The sequence below is a fragment of the Aegilops tauschii genome, chromosome 1 (genome assembly GCF_002575655.3).
Source record: "Aegilops tauschii subsp. strangulata cultivar AL8/78 chromosome 1, Aet v6.0, whole genome shotgun sequence".
NCBI classification, from domain to species: domain Eukaryota; kingdom Viridiplantae; phylum Streptophyta; class Magnoliopsida; order Poales; family Poaceae; genus Aegilops; species Aegilops tauschii.
The window spans coordinates 379,266,804-379,272,803 of NC_053035.3; positions in this window are offsets into that span (position 1 = coordinate 379,266,804).

The following is a 6,000-nucleotide window of genomic DNA, read 5'->3' on the forward strand; positions in this document are numbered from 1 at the left end:
CCATTTAAAATATTTGGGATTCCCTATTCAAACATTGGGATTAAAAATAATCATTGGAAAGTGGTCACTGAAACAAATGAGAAAATGTGTGCTTGTTGGCAAGGGAAATTACTGAACAATGCTTGTTTGACTAACATTCCTTTATTATGATGTCTTTCTATCCCATAGCTGTTGGGGTGAGGAAGGAAGGTGATTTTTTGAGCTAGGCTTGTTTGGCAAGTTGACGAAGATAAAAAATATTTGGTAAATTGGAAAACATGTTGTCAATCAAGGGGGATTGGGGATTCTAAATTTTGATTTAATGAACAAGGCTCTACTTGCCAACTTGTTTTGGAAGTTAGAGACTAAATCTAGGTTATGGCAATATGTGCTTCTGAATAAATATGTTAAAGGAAAACGCTTGATATTAAAACAAAGGTGGGATACTCACACTTTTGGACTAACCTTTTGAAAGTTAAGGAATGTTTTACCAGCATTGCAAGAAAGTAACTAGAGATGGAAAAAAATGTTGGGGAACGCAGTAATTTCAAAAAAATTCCTACGCACACGCAAGATCATGGTGATGCATAGCAACGAGAGGGGAGAGTGTAGTCCACGTACCCTCGTAGACCGTAAGCGGAAGCGTTATGACAACGCGGTTGATGTAGTCATACGTCTTCACGATCCGACCGATCCTAGTATCGAAAGTACGGCACCTCCGCGGTCTGCACACGTTTGGCTCGGTGACGTCCCATGAACTCTCGATCCAGCTGAGTGTCGAGGGAGAGCTTCGTCAGCACGACAGCGTGATGACGGTGATGATTAAGCTACCGGCGCAGGGCTTCGCCTAAGCACTGCAACGATATGAACGAGGTTGATTATGATGGAGGGGGGCACCGCACACGGCTAAGAGATCAATGATCAACTTGTGTGTCTATGGGGTGCCCCCTTCCCCCGTATATAAAGGAGGGGAGGAGGAGGGTGGCCGACCCTAGGGGGCGCGCCAAGGGAGGAGGAATCCTCCTCCTAGTAGGAGTAGGATTCCTCCTTTCCTAGTCCTACTAGGAGGGGGAAGGAAGGAGAGGGAGAGAGGGAGGGAAAGAGGTGGCGCCGCCCCCTCCTTGTCCAATTCGTACTCCTCAAGGGGGGGGGTGTAGCGACCAGACCTCAGACAGTCTGATCTCTGTGCATAAGTGTCATCCCTGGATCGGTAATGCTGACACACACAGTACACAGTACTTGAAGGATTTATAACAGAGTAGCAATCACACACTTATTACATCGAATGTCTCAAAAGAGAACCTATTACAATAAATATGGCTTAAGGCCATCTAAAACGATAACAGCGGAAGGCTTGGAAGATAAAGTGAGTCCATCAACTCCAACGGCATCACTGAGTGAAAGACCACGACCTAAGGCTCCTTACTCGTCGTCTGAAAAGTCTGCAACATGATACGTTGCAGCCCGAAAACGGGTCAGCACATGGAATATGCTGGCAAAGTAACACAAGAGAGTAATGAACAGAATAATGCTATCACTACATGCATATATGGCTGGTGGAGGCTGTATGGTTAATATGTTTTGCGAAAAGCCAATTTTTCCCTACTGCAAAGGAATATATTTTATTTAACTACAAAGTTTGTTGAAAACATTGAGAAGGTAAACCCGCTCTCAATCCCAATTAAAAGTAATCATTAACAACCCATCAAATTAAATCAAGTAGTGATGAGATCAACATGATAATCCAAGGACCAGATACTCAAAATGTCCATAACCGGGGACACGGCTAACCATGATTAGTTTGTACACTCTGCAGAGGTTTGCGCACTTTTCCCCACAAGACTTGATCTCCTCCGTTTGATTTCTCGCACTACATGATGTTTGAGAAACGGATGACCGAGACATAGTCTTTCAGAAGCGTTAGCACCTTACGATGGATAGACCGTACCACCTACATCCCCTACATCTGCTAGTCTACCACTATAAGAGTTCACACGACTTAATCAACTATGCTAGAGCCCATAATAGCTTGTGGCTGCACACGGAAGTTTTTAGTATGAATAATATCATGATCCCTTTGAGCCTGGGTGGCGGTCCATAGGAGAATCACACGGTACCCCGGGATTTCCAAAAAATATAGGCAATCACTGGGTACCCCAGGTGCCTCAATCCACCCAGATGTGTATTTAAGTTGCCACCTTAAGTTTAACCATTAATTAACAATCTCACATCTGTCATGAATACACTCAAACCCAATCCACGTCTACGAGCATAACATAGCAATATAATCATAACGTAGAAGTAACTCCCAGGGTTTGATAATAAACAGGTGAATAGGTACTACCTCAGCTACTTCCCAACCCACAATTTAATTCAGAACCTAACCATGCAATTGTTTGGGGATTGATCTAATGCAGTAAAACTGGGTAGTAAAGAGGTATGATCAAAGTGTTACTTGCCTTGCTGATGATCCGCGAAACCTAGAGAATCGTAGTAGCACGCTTCACACTCCGGGTACTCTATCGCAAACAAACAAGCATACAATAAGCAATCAAGCAAGGGCACGGGTAAAACTCAAATAAGAGATCTAACCAGAAAGTTCCACTTAAGAACTCCGGTTTGCAGAAAGAAACAAATCAAATGAAGCAACAAAACTCAAACGGCGAAATAAACAAGCTTCGTTTACTAATCTGGACTAAAGTCAAATTTTATAGTAGCAAAAACTTGTTTAAGCTGGCTAAACAGAAAGAGGGTTTCGAGACGAAACTCTAGGCGCTTGAATCGTCTGATTCCGATAAACGAGCGAAAAGTTATACTAGAACGAAAATCGGATCAGAAATCGCGATCGAAAATAATCGTGGAAAATCCGAGAAAAAGAAAAACTGACGAACAGGCTAACGAACGAACGTTCGCTGTCTGCGGTTAAACGGTGAAAACCGTTCGTTAAAACGAACGAACGGGCGTGCGCTAAATAATTAAACCGATAAAAATAAACCGAACCGATCTAAATAAAAACGAAACTAGGGTTTACGAAATAAAACCGATCGGTTTTTTTAAAAAAAACCGGCGGCTACCTCGAACTCCGGCTGGCGGCGGCTCCGGCGGCGACGGGCGGCGGGGCGGCGGCGGGCGGCGCGGGGTTAGGGTGGCGGCGGGTTGGGCTGCGCGGGGGGGGGGGGGGGGGGGCTTATAAAGGGGCCGGCCCGAAGTTGGTTTGACTTTTTTTAATATAATTCCGACGTGCAGAAAAAAAATACTATACGGACTCCAAAAATTCCGAAATAAATTTTTCCCGTCCTCTAAAAATAGGCCGGACAAGGTGAACATTTATTTGGGCCTAAAATGCAATTTTGAAAAACGCATATTTTTCCTAATTCAAATAGAATAGCAACAAAAATCCGAATAAAAATCTTATTTGATTTTAATATTAAATCTCCGATATTTCTTTATTTTGAGGAAGTCATTTTATCCTCTCTCTTTTATTTTTAATAAAAGAAATATTTCAGAGAAAAATAATTAAAATCAAACGATCCTCTTTTCAAAATTCGAGAAAAACTCGAATATGAAAATAACGAAATCCCCAACTCTCTCCGAAGGTCCTTGAGTTGCGTAGAATTTCTAGGATCAACCAAAATGCAATAAAATATGATATGCAATGATGATCTAATGTATAACATTCCAAATTGAAAATTTGGAATGTTACAGGGGGGCGGCCAGCCCTAAGGCCCCCTCCTCTCTCTCACACAAGGCCCATGTTGGCCCATTAGTTCCCCCGGGGGTTCCGATAACCCCCCGGCACTGTGATAATTATCCGGTGACCCCCGGAACTCATCCGGTGTCCGAATATAGTCATCCAATATATCAATCTTTAGGTCTCGACCATTTCGAGACTCCTCGTCATGTGCGTGATCACATCCGGAACTCTGAACTACCTTCGGTACATCAAAACACATAAACTCATAATGCCGATCATCACCGAACGTTAAGCGTGCGGACCCTACGGGTTTGAGAACTATGTACACATGACCGAGACTCATCTCCGGTCAATAACCAATAGCGGAACCTGGATGCTCATATTGGTTCCTACATATTCTACGAAGATCTTTATCGGTCAAACCGCATAACAACATACGTTGTTCCCTTTGTCATCGGTATGTTACTTGACCGAGATTCGATCGTCGGTATCTCAATGCCTAGTTCAATCTCGTTACCGACAAGTCTCTTTACTTGTTCCGTAATGCATCATCCCGCAACTAACTCATTAGTCACATTGCTTGCAAGGCTTATAGGGATGTGCATTACCGAGAGGGCCCAGAGATACCTCTCCGACAATCAGAGTGACAAATCCTAATCTCGATCTATGCCAACTCAACAAACACCATCGGAGACACCTGTAGAGCATCTTTATAATCACCCAGTTACGTTGTGACATTTAATAGCACACTAAGTGTTCCTCCAGTATTTGGGAGTTGCATAATCTCATAGTCATAGGAACATGTATAAGTCATGAAGAAAGCAATAGCAACAAACTAAACGATCAAGTGCTAAGCCAACAGAATGGGTCAAGTCAATCACATCATTCTCTAATGATGTGATCCCGTTAATCAAATGACAACTCATATCTATGGCTAGGAAACTTAACCATCTTTGATTCAACGAGCTAGTCAAGTAGAGGCATACTAGTGACACTCTGTTTGTCTTTGTATTCACACATGTACTAAGTTTTCGGTTAATAAAATTCTAGCATGAATAATAAACATTTATCATGATATAAGGAAATATAAATAACAACTTTATTATTGCCTCTAGGGCATATTTCCTTCAGTCTCCCACTTGCACTAGAGTCAATAATCTAGATTACACAGTAATGATTCTAACACCCATGGAGTCTTGGTGATGATCATGTTTTGCTCGTGAGAGAGGCTTAGTCAACGGGTCTGCAATATTTAGATCCGCATGTATCTTGCAAATCTCTATGTCTCCCTCCTTGACTTGACCGCGGATGGAATTGAAGCATCTCTTGATGTGCTTGGTTCTCTTGTGAAATCTAGATTCTTTTGCCAAGGCAATTGCACCACTATTGTCACAAAAGATTTTCATTGGACCCGATGTAGTAGGTATGACACCTAGATCGGATATGAACTCCTTCATCCAGACTCCTTCATTTGCTGCTTCCGAAGCAACTATATACTCCGCTTCACACGTAGATCCCGCCACGATGCTTTGCTTAGAACTGCACCAACTAACAGCTCCACCGTTCAATATAAATACGTATCCGGTTTGTGACTTAGAGTCATCCGGATCAGTGTTAAAGCTTGCATCGACGTAACCATTTACGACGAGGTCTTTTTCACCTCCATAAACGAGAAACATATCCTTAGTCCTTTTCAGGTATTTCAGGATGTTCTTGACCGTTGTCCAGTGATCCACTCATGGATTACTTTGGTACCTCCCTGCTAAACTAATAGCAAGGCACACATCAGGTCTGGTACACAGCATTGCATACATGATAGAACCTATGGCTGAAGCATAGGGAATGAGCTTCATTTTCTCTCTTTCTTCTGTAGTGGTCGAGCATTGAGTCTGACTCAACTTCACACCTTGTAACACAGGCAAGAACCCTTTCTTTGCTTGATCCATTTTGAACTTCTTCAAAACTTTATCAAGGTATGTGCTTCGTAAAAGTCCAATTAAGCGTCTTGATCTATCTCTATAGATCTTGATGCCCAATATATAAGCAGCTTCACCGAGGTCTTTCATTGAAAAACTCTTATTCAAGTATCCTTTTATGCTATCCAGAAATTCTATATAATTTCCAATCAATAATATGTCATCCACATATAATATTAGAAATGCTACAGAGCTCCCACTCACTTTCTTGTAAATATAGGCTTCTCCAAAAGTCTGTATAAAACCATATGCTTTGATCACACTATCAAAACATTTATTCCAACTCCGAGATGCTTGCACCAGTCCATAAATGGATCGCTGGAGCTTGCACACTTTGTTAGCATCCTTTGG